The sequence below is a fragment of the Schistocerca gregaria genome, chromosome 2 (genome assembly GCF_023897955.1).
Source record: "Schistocerca gregaria isolate iqSchGreg1 chromosome 2, iqSchGreg1.2, whole genome shotgun sequence".
Lineage (NCBI taxonomy): Eukaryota > Metazoa > Arthropoda > Insecta > Orthoptera > Acrididae > Schistocerca > Schistocerca gregaria.
The window spans coordinates 318,086,603-318,103,012 of NC_064921.1; the positions used below are offsets into that span (position 1 = coordinate 318,086,603).

General features: G+C 43.5%; 1 protein-coding gene across 16 annotated transcripts in view; it reads right to left on the bottom strand.

Moving 5' to 3' along the window:
* LOC126336946 (sodium bicarbonate cotransporter 3) overlaps nucleotides 1–16,410 on the bottom strand; it is a 1,595,930-nt gene that overhangs the window by 707,199 nt on the left and 872,321 nt on the right. The window lies entirely within an intron of this gene.

Here is a 16,410-nt window from a genome sequence, read left to right on the forward strand (position 1 = left end):
TGCATCTGGAGGGTACTACTTAGGAGATTCCAAAATGAAATTGGTATCGAAATATTTAACACTTTGAAATTGTCTATGAAGGTTGGACGAACAGAATCAAAGGTCTCAACTTTCTGTGCTTTAACAGTGAGAGTGAAAGGAGTTCACAATTAAAACATAAATCTAACATTCTGATACACCTTTTATAGACAAAGCACTGGTATTCTCTTTCCCGAACACTGGGGAATAATCATACGCTGAAAAGAAGCTATAATTTAAACAGTCAAATTACTGTTCGTGAACTGACATCTGTTTCACAAGTCCTGTCTACTGAGAAGCTGTTCGTGAGAACAAAAACAGTGTATCCTTGACCTTGACCTCAGTATTATCGTCGGGAACGGCATGTTGTCAACTGACGCAACATTCTGACAGCTGAGAAGTACTTTCGGCACTTGTTAACGTAACCTATGTTTGGTCTCTAATAAAATAGATCTCCACCACTCTCAGTACACTGTTACAGAAGGGGAAATTTACTCTGCAACTTCACACAAAATATCACTAATTTTCGACTGGAGGGGAACATGACAACCTGCTCAATAAAACGATCATGGTTCAATAGGTTACGTTAAAACTTCTTCCTTTTTAATTTTCGCAGCTGAAGGATCGGAAAACTATTTCTAGCTTTGTTAAGAATAGTTTTGGTGGTGTGGATTCTTCTTACTTGACTCATCCTCCAATTATGAATTTTTCTCTATACTGAGGAAGTATTAAACAGATACGAGGCGAACAAGAAATCCATCGACAAACTGACAGTGGTTGTTCAGGGATACTCCTGAGCATTTTGGTATAAGGTAGCCACGGTATTTGCTTGCTCTTTACAGAGATCTATTCGGATGGTTATCCCAGTTATCTTGGTCTCTGTGCAAATACCGCCACAACAATGAAAAAGACTGTATTGTGCAATCGCCAAACCGTGAAATACATCTGGTTTTTCGAAGAAACCTGTCTACAGTTGCGAAAGACTGTTTCGTGGTTGTCACTGCAGGAACAGTGCTAAATAGTCGTCGTTGTTGCGCTCTTCCTCTGCATTCAGTGAAACAATACACAATGTGCATCTCAGAACCTGTCCACACTCCGGAGTATCACTGTTAATGCACAACTAATACTGCCAGGAAAATGTACCCGAGACAGAACGTAGCATAACTAAATGGAAGCTTGAGGACGGAGAGTAAAGGGGGCATTGTTGTAGTGAAGAGCAAATACAGTGAATGAATGGAACGAGTTCTTTCCAGACACAAAGCGCACACGGTCGATATTTGGACTGTTGTGCGCTATTTTCAAAGTAGTATGGATACAAAACTACTTAGCTCCTGAAACCAAACGAAATATAAAAACTCTGTAACGATCCGCCAGTGGCTGGGCCTTTTACTGGAGTATTGTCAATCAAATGACTTTTTTTTAAAGGCTGTTCGTACAGATTTATTTGAAAGTGAGTAAAGAATTATCTCAAAATTTGTTAATAGCAGACAACGCGATAAATCACACACGCTGATCTGTCCTATAACTGCAGTGTCTTAACAATAATTTTACGTTGCTTGATTCTCAACCAGAAACAGTGTAGAGAGTAAAGCAGTTACCAATGCGTTTAGCACGGTCCTGTAAAATCAGCATCATTCACATTGATATACTTAACTCCACTGTATGAAAACTATGACTTCTGCAACATTAATGCAAATCCATTTTGATGTAGGGAAAGGTCTTCGAAGAGCTTCTAGATGTCAGCAATCTTAGCAATATCTATGATAAACATTCATTATACAAGAAAACAGCACCAGTTCTGTTGCTGTGGAACGTTATACTTCCCCCAAAAGTCGAGAAATCGATGGTCAAACGTTAACTCAAGTGCTGGCATATAAAATTTTATCTAACGAATTGAAACGTTTCTGATTCGCGGAACACAAGAGCGAAAACTTAATGAATCGTTGTTGTTGACTTGATCCGAAGGAGGACCAACAGACTAAAACAAATGAAGTTAGTGTGCAAATGTCTGAAAAGACAATCGTCGTATGTTAGCATTTAGAGGTGGTGAACGGAGCAATGCAAAAATGTCTTAAGTATGCACTTGTAGCGTCGAGAAAGAAATATTTTTTTCTGTTGTTACTTTTGTGAAATAAATAGTCTAAATGAACTGAAAATCACCTGGAATGTTAGTGCCTCTGCTTTGCGTCTTCTGAATAATGTTCACTAAACAGGAAGGGACGTTAACTAGGTATACGTGTATCGAGTTACACAATAAAATTATGTAAAAGTAGTACTATGAGATAATTTACTTACCAGAGACGTTTATGTGACTGATGAGGAAAGGATAGTTGCCATCTTTTAATTATGGTCGTATTGCCCCTCTCATTATTGAACCCGCACATCAACATAGTCGAAAGGAATCACTTGAAACTCATCAGACTCACTTATGCAGCAGTGTTGTCGGTAAACACACGGTATTGAGGTTGTCAACCTCTTATGCACTTCATGGAGCCCGGTACTACTAAGCGTATTTTTCAGTATGAACAACTTTATTCGCTTAACTGTTGGAACGCAGTATTTGAAACGACACAGTACCGTTGCGACGGGCTCGCTTACATCGCGGGCTGCGGAGTCGAGATGACGGTACCTTGTCCTGCGCGAGTTCCCTGCCGAGAGCTGGGCTGGACCAGCCCGCGCCACGCTGCACGTTGCACGCTGGCGACGTGTCCACGCACGTCGCGCTCCGCTTCTCGTGCAGAACGACCCACCTCCGAGGAAAGTCACACGTGGTGGCCCCCGAATGTCGCAAGGCCGCTTCGTGCTCTACATGACTGGGTAATCTAACCAGGCGTTATCGGACGATACAGAATATCGCTCCATCAGTTTAGATGGAAAGCAATTCATCTCGTATTACTGTTGTTGTTGTTGTGGTCTTCACTCCTGAGACTGGTTTGCTGCAGATCTCCATGCTACTCTATCCTGTGCAAGCTTCTTCATCTCCCAGTACTTTCTGCAACCTACATCCTTCTGAATCTTCTTAGTGTATTCATCTCTTGGTCTCCCTCTACGATTTTTACCCTCCACGCTGCCCTCCAATGCTAATTTTGTGATCCCTTGATGCCTCAAAACATGTCCTACCAACCGGTCCCTTCTTTTTCTCAACTTGTGCCACAAACTACTCCTCTTCTCCCCAATTCTATTCAATACCTCCTCTACCTCCTCATTAGTTATGTGATCTATCCATCTAATCTTCAGCATTCTTCTGTAGCACCACATTTCGAAAGCTTCTATTCTCTTCTTTTCCAAACTATTTATCATCCATGTTTCACTTCCATACACTCCATACAAATACTTTCAGAAACGACTTCCTGATACATGAATCTATATTCGATGTTAACAAATTTCTCTTCTTCAGAAACGCTATCCTTGCCATTGCCAGACTACATTTTATATCCTCTCTACTTCGACCATCATCAGTTATTTTACTTCCTATATAAAAAAACTCCTTTACTACTTTAAGTGTCTCATTTCCTAATCTAATTCCCTCAGCATCACTCGAATTAATTTGACTACATTCCATTATCCTCGTTTTACTTTTGTTGATGTTCATCTTATATCCTCCTTTCAAGACACTGTCCATTCCGTTCAACTGCTCTTCCAAGTCCTTTGCTGTCTCTCACAGAATTACAATGTCATCGGCGAACCTCAAAGTTTTTATTTCTTCTCCATGAATTTTAATACCTACTCCGAATTTTTCTGTTGTTTCCTTTACTGCTTGCTCAATATACAGATTGAATAGCATCTGGGATAGGCTACAACCCTGTCTCACTCCCTTCCCAACAACTGCCTCCCTTTCATGCCCCTCGACCCTTATAACTGTCGTCTGGTTTCTGTACAAATTGTAAATAGCCTTACGCTCCCTGTATTTTACCCGTGCCACCTTCAGAATTTGAAAGAGAGTATTCCAGTTAATATTGTCAAAAGCTTTCTCTAAGTCTACAAATGCTAGAAACGTAGGTCTGTATTTTCTTAATCTTTTTTCTAAGATAAGTCGTAAGGTTAGTGTTGCCTCACCTGTTCCAACATTTCTGCGGAATCCAAACTGATCTTCGCCAAGGTCCCCTTCTATCAGTTTTTCCAGTCGTCTGTAAAGAATTCGCGTTAGTATTTTGCAGCTGTGACTTATGGAACTGATAGTTCGGTAATTTTCACATCTGTCAACACCTACTTTCTTTGGGATTGGAATTATTATATTCTTCTTGAAGTCTGAGGGTATTTCGCCTGTCTCATACATCTTGCTCACCAGATGGTAGAGTTTTGTCAGGACTGGCTCTCCCAAGGCAGTCAGTAGTTCTAATGGAATGTTGTCTACTCCCGGGCCTTGTTTCGACTCAGGTCTTTCAGTGCTCTGTCAAACTCTTCACGCAGTATCATATCTCCCATTTCATCTTCATCTACATCCTCTTCCTATTCCATAATATTGTCCCCAAGTACATCGCCCTTGTATAGACCCTCTATATACTCCTTCCACTTTTCTGCTTTCCCTTCTTTGCTTAGAACTGGGTTTCCATCTGAGCTCTTGATGTTCATACAAGTGGTTCTCTTATCTCCAAAGGTTTCTATAATTTTCCTGTAGGCAGTATCTATCTTACCCCTAGTGAGATAAGCCTCTACATCCTTACATTTGTCCTCTAGCCATCCCTGCTTAGCCATTTTGCACTTCCTGTCGATCTCATTTCTGAGACGTTTGTATTCCTTTTTGCCTGCTTCATTTACTGCATTTTTATAATTTCTCCTTTCATCAATTAAATTCAATATCTCTTCTGTTACCCAAGGATTTCTATTAGCCCTCGTCTTTTTACGGGCACGTGTATTCAAATATAGAGACATGCAAACAGGCAGAATACGGCGCTGCGGGCGGCAACGCCTATATAAGACAACAAATGTCTGGCGCAGCTGTTAGATCGGTTACTGCTGCTACAATGGCAGGTTATCAAGATTTAAGTGAGTATCAAAGTGGTGTTATAGTCGTCGCACGAGCGATGGAACACAGCTTCTCCGAAGTAGAGATGAAGTGGGGATTTTCCCGCACGAACAATTCACGGGTGTACCATGAGCATCAGGAACCCGGTAAAACGTCAAATCTCCGATATCGCTGCGGTCGGAAAAAGATCCTGAAAGAACAAGACCGTCGACGACTGAAGAGAATCCTTTAACGTGACAGAAGTAAATTGCTGCAAATTTCAATTTTGGGAGTCTTGCTCCACCTGCAGCAGCAATACAAGTGTCAGCGTGCGAACCATTCAACGAGCCATCATCTCTATGCGCTTTCGGAGCCGAAGGCCCATTTGTGTACCCTCGATTACGACAGACACAAACCGTTACGCCTCGCCTGGGCCTGTCAACACCGATATTGGACTGTTGATGACTGGAAACATGTTGCCAGGTCGAACTAGTCTCGTTTCAAATTGTGTCGAGTGGATAGACGCGTACTGGTATGGAGACAACACCATGAATCCATGGATCCTGCATGTCAGCAGGGGACAGTTCAAGCTGGTGGAGGCTCTATAATGGTGTGGGGCGTGTGCGGTTGGAGTGATATGGGACCGCCCCCCGATTGGTCTAGGTACGACTCTGATGGATGACACGTACACAAGCATCCTATCTGATGCCATACACCCATTATGTCCACTGCACATTCCGACGGCATTCCGGCAATTCCAGCAGGGCAATGTGACACCTCAGACGTCCAGAATTGCTACAGAGTGGCTGCAGGAAAACTCTTGTAAGTCTTAACACTGCTGCTGGCCACAAAACTCCCAAGAAATGAACATTATTGAGTGTATCTGGGATACCTTGCAACATGCTGTTCAGAAGAGATCTCCATATCCTCCTACTTTTACGGATTTATGGACAGTTCTACAGGATTCATGGTGTCAATTCCCTCCAGCACTACTTAACGTTACTCGAGTCTATGCCACGCCATGTTGCGGCACTTCCGCGTGCTCGCGGGGGCCCTACGCAATATTAGGCAGGTGTATTAGTTTCATTGGTTCTTCAGTGTGTTAATATAAATGACTGTTAATGTGAATGGACGTAGCCATTTCTATGGAGAAGAAATTGAACTGTCAAAACAAAATATAAAAGGGATGCACAGGTTACGTTTGAGGGCATTGCTGCAGCGTATATGCAACCGAACGCGACGACAACACGGGTATATGAGCAACGACGTGTAGGCAAGGGGCTACTGTGGCCTGCGAACGGAAACTTTTTGATCGTCCCTTATGATACACTGATGGGAAAAAAAGTTCAAATAGTTCAAATGACTCTGAGCACTATGGGACTTAAAGTCTGTGGTCATCAGTCCCCTAGAACTTAGAACTACTTAAAGCTAACTGATCTAAGGACACCACACACATCCATGCCCGAGGCAGGCTTCGAACCTGCGACCGTAGCGATCACGCGGTTCCAAACTGAAGCGCCTAGAGCCGCACGGCCACACCGGCCGGCTGGGAAAAAGTCGCGACACCAAGGAGGAGTTATGCGACATTAACGAAAGTTGTAGGCGCGTTTCAACATCTGAAAGATAATGTCCATTCAGATTTCACACCAGATGCAGGAGAGTGGCGCTGTTAGTGCAAATCAGGGTTGCTTCAATTACACGCTGTAACGGTCGTGAGCTTTAGTTTCCTCTGGGATTTGACATGACGAGATGATGTTCGTCAAGAATACCTTTAAGGCAACAAATATGTCATCAGCAGCACCTCGCTGAATTTGAACGACGTCGTGTAATATGGCTACAAGAAACTGGATGTTTCAAAATATACTTTGCGATATTGCAAAACAAAAAAAGAACTAGTCAGGAATGTAGCCACTGTACATGACTGCTGGCAGCGGTGGTCACGAGAATGTACGGTCGCAAAAAAGTCAGGGTCTCAACTGCCACGTGGTATTACCGAGAGGGAAGACCATCTTGTTCAGCGTATGGCTCTGGTGCGTCTTGCTCCACCTGCAGCAGCAATACAACGACATGTTACAAATCGGTTACTTCAATAACACCTTCGAGCCAGACGCCCTGCTACGTGAGTTCCACTGACCCTAAAACCACTGTCACCGGTGACGTCATTGGTGTCAAGCGAGAGCTCACTGTACGGCAGGGAGGACGCCTGTTGTGTTTTCTAATGAAAACTGGTTCTGCCTTAGTTTTTGGTATTTCGTCGGTGTATATGGGACAGTCAATTCAAAACGACACAGATGGAAAAAGTGAGTAAACTATTATTTCAAAAGTAAACACTGTAATTGCCCAACTGAGGCAAGACAGTCAATGCATTAACGGAAAATGTTTGCGGTTGCTTACGAAACAATGATTGCACTCAGGAATGTCTCTCTCTCCTCTCCAATATACAGCCACGAATGTCTTTCTTCAGAGATCCAAAAATACGAAAATCGTTTGGGAAGGGTTTGCCAAGATTGTTTCGACCACGCTGCAGAAGTTCTCTGGGAAGTCATAACAATTCTCCTTATAGCCCCCATTTCTCCCCATGCGATGTCCATATTTTTGGAGCCCTAAAGCGAGAAATCTGTGGCCGTCTATTTGCTTCGGACAGTGAGATACACAACTTCGTCTTGGCTACCAGTGGGCTGAATGTATTAGCAATTATGGCGATTACTTTTGCAGTAATAAAGTTTACTTACTTTTTCTGGTCGGTCTGGTTTTCATTTGAGTGTCCCATGTATAATAGGCGAATGATGTTTGTGTCTGTCGGCTTTGTCATTTTAATTCACAGAGTCCAGTATTTTCTGTTATACTAGACTTAGCCGAATGACGAAGACGATTATTTGTACAACGTGAGCTAAAGAAATAAAAACTGATGACAGAATGTGGAAGTGTCTCTGAAGGAACTGCCTATTGAGTATCATGGAAAGAAAACAATTATAAGTTTAACGTCGATAAAAGTAATAGGAAGGTAACGGAGTGGAGTCGTATCAAGGGAGTGGATACTGAGGGATTACGAAATGATACACTAATGGTACTATTTGAGCTCTACTATTTCAGCAACGATGTAACTGAAGACAGCAGACAGAATAACCTTTTGAGATACAGAAATTCGTTAGCATAGAACATAAATAGAAGTGTTACGAAGTAACTTCTGAATGTATTTGTTTGTGAGGTACACGGAAATGCTTCGTGGACTTATGAAGTGTAGCGGTATGAGCAGTAGCCTCGATCAGGTAACCAAAGGCATAACTGATTTGATAATGAAGAAAAGTGGGGGTTTGAACAGTAAGCAAGTTCAATTGACCTAAATGACAGTAGTCATACAGAGATGAAGGGACACGATAGATTACTTGTGGAGGGTCATAGCAAAATCATTCTTCCTACAAAATCTTCTGCCGTGCGGTTCCAAGCGCATCAGTTTGGAACCGCGTGACCGCTACGGTCGCAGGTTCGAATCCTGCCTCGGGCATGGATGTGGGTGATGTCCTTAGGTTAGTTAGGTTTAAGTAGTTCTAAGTTCTAGGGGACTGATGACCACAGAAGTTAAGTCCCATAGTGCTCAGAGCCATTTGAACCATTTTTTTACAAAATCTTCCATGCTACCGCTACCACAACCAGCAGCCACAACGGCGAAGAAAATAAGAGAGAGAAACATCTTATACATGTTAATGATGGTTGAAAACAACAACTTCTGATTTAATCAAAATAAATCGAGATATTTCTTATACACAACTATTTTTTTCAGGCTACACCCAGCTTCATATGTCTTACGGCTAAATCACAGTCAAAATTCTTTTATAGACGAGTAGTTCGACACAAAGGCTGAACGAGGTTCGCCGGATTACTAAGGGAATACGTCACGACAAAGGAAATACGATACGATCAATACCTGGGGGTAATCGTAAGGTTTTAACTATCAGCTCTCAAAACGCATTTCTCTATGTAACTTTAATTTTCGAGGTGATAATTTAAACTTTACTTATGGCATATTATTAGTAATGTGAGCAATCTTGAGTCGTTTGCGTTGTGCTTTAAGATTAAGGCTGTGGTATGGGATCCAACGGGACAGGTTTCACCCAGTTTCCTAGCATTACGATCATACTGGTAAACCAGTGATTTGATACTGCGTCTCATGAATTCGGGAGATCACGTCCATACAACACATGAAGTAACAACACTTGTTCTTTCTAAAAAGCATTGCGTAATCTCTGTACATTTATTAATCTTCAAATGCAGGCACGAGACCCTGTTGCTGTCGTCCTGTATTTTGAATTACTGGCGTCAGCCGAAACATTGTTAGGCTGGAGGTATCATAGTAACCGAGTTTCTTTGGAACCGTACCTCAACCGGGTGGCACAGACTGATGACGAGTGGAGCCATATCACCTTCAGTAATGAATCATTGTCTTGGCTCGCCGCAAATGTTTTTTCCCAGTGCATATGGCAGCGTCAAGTGGAGAATACAAGCTGCGAGGAACATTATTGTGTAATTTCTGGTAATAACATGCGACAAAACACAGCGCATTTCATTCCTGAGATGGATATTTCATAGAGGCGTAAATGCATTGTCACAAGGTGATAAAATAATGAGTGAAGTCTACCATTTCAATTATTAGTATGTAAAACGGAAGAACAGCTCTCAAGGATGTATCACATTTAAGATCTGGTGCAGAAACTAAATTGTGCTATCTTACACTCAAAGGCAAAATCATGTTTACTTTGCATACTTTCTGTTGTAGCTTCCGACATCATACAGAGTGATTCAAAAAGAATACCACAACTTTAGGAATTTAAAACTCTGTAACGACAAAAGGCAGAGCTAAGCGAATTAAGGGAGCTATAAAGTTTCATTTAGTTGTACATTTGTTCGCTTGAGGCGCTGTTGACTAGGCGTCAGCGTCAGTTGATGCTAAGATGGCGACCGCTCAACAGAAAGCTTTTTGTGTTATTGAGTACGGCAGAAGTGAATCGACGACAGTTGTTCAGCGTGCATTTCGAAGTATGGTGTTAAACTTCCTGATAGGTGGTGTATTAAACGTTGGTATAAACGTGACTCACCTAAGGTGAACGTTTTCCGTGCCATTTCAGCCAATAAAGTTTTTGGTCCCTTTTTCTTCGAAGGTGCTACTGTAACTGGACTACAGTATCTGGAGATGTTAGAGAATTGGCTGTTGCCTCAGCTCGAACAAGAACCACAACAATTCATATTTCAGCAGGATGGAGCACCACCACATTGGCACTTATCTGTCCATAACTACCTGAACGTCAACTACCCGAGACGATGGATCGGCCGCCAGGCAGCCCGTGACAGAGCACTTCATCACTGGCCTCCAAGAAGCCCTGATCTTACCCCCTGCGATTTTTTCTTATGGGGGTATGTTAAGGATATGGTGTTTCGGCCACCTCTCCCAGCCACCATTGATGATTTGAAACGAGAAATAACAGCAGCTATCCAAACTGTTACGCCTGATACGCTACAGAGAGTGTGGAACGAGTTGGAGTATCGGGTTGATATTGCTAGAGTGTCTGGAGGGGTCCATATTGAACATCTCTGAACTTGTTTTTGAGTGAAAAAAAACCTTTTTAAATACTCTTTGTAATGATGTATAACAGAAGGTTATATTATGTTTCTTTCATTAAATACACATTTTTAAAGTTGTGGTATTCTTTTTGAATCACCCTGTATTTTGGGGAACCTTGCGCTTTTACATAAAATATTCTCAGTCCGGAGAAGGATAGTTGCGACGATTTATGGTGTCAGTGTGCAGTTGTTCAAGGGTTCTTTCATCGTTGGTCACGTATTTCCTCAGGAGATTTGTGGTTAATAATATGGAATGGCACCTTGCTACTCTGCGGCACCCCGAGAATCATAACAGATTGCTTGGAACCCACCGTAGTCGAATGGCTTTAACACCTCGCACGAATAGCACTACAATGTTTTCGAGGATAAATAGCCGCTAATGAGGAAAGAAAGAAAGTAGAGGAGGAGAGGCCGCATCGTTTGTATGGGCAAGAACCGCAGCCGCAATGAATGAAGGGGGTAGTTTCATACGAACATCGCCGGCGCTTGGTATTACTGCTGAAAATGCTGGGTTTCACCTATAGAGGGCTACAACCTGCCTTCCCCCTGACTGAATAGGAGGCTCTACCTCCCGGCAATAATGAGAAATGGACTCCTCTGAAGAGACTCTGATCTGGAGTGGCAGATCTAAGGTTAATTTGAAAAGATGACGCTACATTGGTCAAGACGATACCCACTGCGACTGTGGAGGAGAACAGAGTGTTCATCATAAGTATCTATGCCGACCAGTCTCCTGCACAGAAGACTAACATCAACAGCAAAGGAATCGCCCATCAGCGTACATAAAACAGATAAGGATGTTCAGTGTTGTACCACCTGTTTAACCACTATATAAGAACATGTGCAACATCCCGCAGGTCTTGGTCCCAATAGACGACCAGACATTTATTTTACTAGCGGAGATCGGCAGATTGGTTTCCTGTGCGCGCACACTGGCACACGTAATCGCTGCACGGCCTGCAGGAAAGCGCATTAGCCGGTCTTAAGGCAAGCAGAAATATTTGCCCACCGCGGTACTCTTCCGCAAGCCAGTGTTTGCGTTTGAGAGCAACCGGAGAGATAAGCAAGTCAGATGTGTGTCCTCCTCCTCTTCCTCCTCCACGTGGAGTAAACAGGCAGTCCGCCATCAAGTGCTTGTGCGACGCAGCACAGCTGCTGCTATCCACCAAGGTAAACAGCAACACAACCGCTGGATTTGCCTCGTCACGTGCCCAGACATTTCTGTCCTGTAATGTAAGAATGCAGACTCACGGCTGTAACATTGAATAAAATGCTATCAGGCCTCTAGTTGGGTGAAGGGGTTAAAATTAGACCAAGCTCTCCTCGGCCACTGGTGCTCGCAGCGCCGTACATTGCCATACTTTGACTCGGTGTTCGATTTGCCTGTTTTAACCCTCTTTCCACAAGATTTGGTGGAAAACCACCCACCCACCGTATTTGTCTTAGTACGCATGCAAAATGGAGCTCAGGTCTTACACTCAGCTAGTGTAGCCTTCTAGACCCGCCAGGATCACAGTATTGGAGGGGTCGCTTGCTCCATAGTAGGTACTAATCGAGTGGAATTCCACCCAACTTTTTTGTTAACGTCCTTACAGTCCACCTTCTGCATATTATGCTGAGCTGCAGGCCGACATCTCTGTTAAGGGTATTATCGGTGATTTTTATTTCATTGGATTCTTTAATTACACACTCCCAGAAGCCTTCACTGTGAGGCACGACAGAGATTACGCCAATTTGATCTCGTGGCCGTTTTCTAAAGATTGCCCACTAAAATGTCTCACGCTCCTTCCCACATTGTTCTAGAGTGAGTACTGTTTGACTTACGGCTGGCCAACCTCACAGCGTATCTTGTAGACCTCCACGTGTACCGAGACCATCTGCAGCTTTAAATGGTCTCATTATTTGGCGATTTCTGTCGGAGGTGTGAAGATTGATTTGATCTTGTGTCTTTTCAGCAAGCAACATGGAGCCACAGAACAGCAAAAAAGCAAGTTTCTTTTCCTACATTTCATCAGTGGTTTTATCGTTACTCTTGCGTGAGATCACATCCTTTGTTTGTGAACGTTGTAGCTGTTGAATTTGAAGACCTAGTGGTGGGCGCTTTAACAGTGTGTGATATTGATCTTGTGCGATGCGCCAATATTTCTAATACTCTGCGCTCCCGTGCTGGGTGATGATGGCTGATGGCCTGCAAGTAAAAATGTTCAAATGTGTGTGAATTCCTATGGGACCAAACTGCTGAGGACATCGGTCCCGAGTCTTACACTTTATTTAAACTAACTTATGCTAAGAACAACACATACACCCATGCCCGAGGGAGGACTCGAACCTCCGGCGGGAGGGACCGCACAGTGCGTGACATGGCGCCTCAAACCGAGCAGCCACTCCGTGCGGTCCTGCAACTACAGATTGGTGTGATTAGGTTTTATATATCTGCTGTGGTGAAGACATGTATTTCTTCTGTGGCAGACGAGGATGTTGAGTAGGGACAATGCATATTATTTCTCTATCTCCACGTTGCTGTTGTTGATATTTAGATGATCCAAAAACTCGTCAAGATTTTCTACATCTGTGGGGCCACGTGAAGAACAATGTCAATGAAACTCACCAGCAGCCATGTAACTTAAGACGTCATTTTCTTTTATTTTGAAGGCTACCAGCTTCAGCATTTCATTATGCCATCTTCAGGTCCCATATATATCTCTCCAAATAAAGGAAAATGTCATATAAAGCCGTAAATCTCTTGATATCGTGCATTCAGTCGTTACACTAGTGCTTGATTGCCATCAAGTCTTTAAATGAAGCACTGGTGTAGCGATTAAATTCACGACATTCGGAGATTTATTGCTCTATATGATATTTTCGATTATTTGGGGAGATGCATGTGGGGCAAGAAGGTGGCATGATGAAATGCTGAAATTGGTAGCTTGCAAAATAAAATAACATCTTAAGTTACACAACTGTTGGTGAATTTCATTGACACTGACAATTACTTATCCAGCCGATGTCCCCCGTCCATGATGGACCAACAGATATTAAACGAAGAACATGTCGTCAACATATCAGAAGAAACAACTAAGCTGTAATGGGTCTTTGTCTAAGGCAATATCATTGAACATCTCCATGAAGATGCAAGACGGCAAGATTTGCCACCACACATTTAACATTCTTGTAGATTCATATTTACATTATATCAATTTTTAATGCACTTCCGGATTATTAATCACTGGTTGAAACTGCCTAGCACTATGTACTAACAATTTCTGCAGTAACAGATTTTTAGGAGTTAATTAGGTCTGATCACTGACAAGAAAGGCTGAAGAGTGGCTGGGAAGAGACTTATCATGTTCTGCAGGGGTGAACATTTACTACCCAGAGAGAGAGAGAGAGAGAGAGAGAGAGAGAGAGAGAGAGAGAGAGAGAGTAGCGTGACAGCAGTGGTTAAACTCCCGTAATGTGGACAGAGATTTGCGAGCGGTTCCTCGCTCATCAGATGAAAGAAAGTTCGGAATTGGATCCCTGGGGAAAGAGCGTCGGGAGAGACAGTAAGCGAAAGGACATCCTTTTAGAGTGGAGGAATGCGTGGGGTTACAAACGATGGCCACGAGTTGACCTCCAAGGAATCTTCTCACAGGAGCTGTCAGAACATGCTTCCCGCTAAAAAGCAGATTTTTTTGACTGGCAAAATGCTAAGGCTGTGGGAGGGGAAATGGAGCCTTGCAGAAAATCTTTTGAAAGGCCACGAGCTTCAGGTGTTTCATGAACTGTGTAGTGGGTGTAATGTTTTTGTAATGGCCACTGGGATTCGTCACGTGAGTGAAAATGTGGACACTGCGTGTCGGAGAGGGAGCCTTCCCTCTAGGGAGCGATCGAAGACAGTTCCCTCCGGGAATCGAATTACAGATTTCGCTGGCTAGAGCCACGGTGCTAAACCTGGTGGTTAGGTTCTGAAAAGTGTTGTTTACGACACAGGGAGTGCGTGAAGTCGTTTCGCTTTGACAGGATTGTGTGTGCTCGAGTGATGATTCTTTAACTTAATAAACATAAACACGCTCCATAGCAGGCTCTAATGAAATGTTTATTTCATCGTGCGATTAGGTAATTTCGACAAACTGTCATTGCCAAGGAGATGTGTTTAGGTGAGGGAGGTAACCTCCCTGGCCTAACTCCCACTCTCCTCATTGTGTGTGTGTATGTGAGCACACGTCGTCCCTTTCCCCTTACCCCCCCCCCCCCCCCATTTCAAATCACATGTAAAAAATAGCCGTTTCCGTCATTTTACGAAAGGATCCACACTATAGTGGCATTTTTTAAGGTTGTATTCACTGTAGTGTGGATCCTTTCGTAAAATGACGGGATATGGATCCTTTTTTCTTCTAATTAATAAGGGATAGAAAGTTCTAGTTGAGAACAATTAATTAGGAATAAAGAGACGACTCATCAGAGGGCAGAAGTGCTACATCAACAGAGACATAAAGGTCTCTCTCTGGATAGGTTTTGGAATGAAATTCCTTTCTCAGGCTGTAGTAGAAACACACACACACACACACACACACACACACACACACACACACACACACACACACACTACTAAGTGGGGAGGGGGGGTGGGGATGGGGAGCAGAGAGTTAACTTACGTTTAGGTGAGGGAGGTAACTCCCTGGCCTAACCCCCCCCCCCTCCACTCATTGTGCGTGCGTTTGTGTGTGTGTGTGTGTGTGTGTGTGTGTGTGTGTGCGCATGTCGTCCCTTTCCCCTTACCCCCGCCCTATACGTGTCAGTTAGTTGTGTGCTGCCATTTCATGCCCTAGTCTGTGAAATCACATGCTCAGCCATCTGCCACCTGCCCCTCTACTGGCGCTCCTAGCTACCCCAGGGACAACTCAACACTCTCCCACGAGCTAATAGACACTTCCTCCCAAACTCCCCTCCATGCTTCCTGCCTCTCTCCATCACTCTCTCCACTTCACCCTGCACCCCCACCCCATCACAGCACACACATCGTGGGCCAGCAAAGAGCTGCCAATTGAATATTGCACAATGTAGAGAGGCAGGTGCGTGCGTGTGTGTGTGTGTGTGTGTGTGTGTTTGGCGGGAGAGGGGGGGGGGTTGTTTCTCCTACAGCTTGAGGAAAGAGTTTCATTTCGGAAGATAGTAAAGCAAAGCTCTGTGCCTATCCTTTTTGTATCTGCAGACGACACAGCACTTCTGCCTTCCGGTGAGTTGTCTCCTAATTCCTAAATAATTTATTACTCGTAATCAAGAGTTACTTGAAAATGACATGAACTACAGAGGTTACAAATGTTCTTGGCAATGACGGTTAGTCGGAATTAGCTGATCGTGCAATTAAAGAAACATCGCAATACAGCCTACTACAGACCATGTTTATAATAGCGTCTAGAGGCTGTGGATCCCCACAAATACAAAATCGATTCTTTAGCTCTCTGTGGAATCTGCCACACAATGAAGTGCTTCTCAAAAAAATTGGTTCAAATGGCTCTGAGCACTATGGGACTCAACTTCTGAGGTTATTAGTCCCCTAGAACTTAGAACTAGTTAAACCTAACTGACCTAAGGACATCACACACATCCATGCCCGAGGCAGGATTCGAACCTGCGACCGTAGCGGTCTCACGGTTGCAGACTGCAGCGCCTATAACCGCACGGCCACTTCGGCCGGCAGGTGCTTCTCTATGGGACAATACTTGAGTCGAATTTCTGCTTGTGGCTACTGAAACAACAGAATTGTTGACTCTGTTCTCCCATGTATTGAGGTAATTTCAAATCTAGGAGTTAGCGGACTGCATATTGCGTCCACTTACAGAGAATTA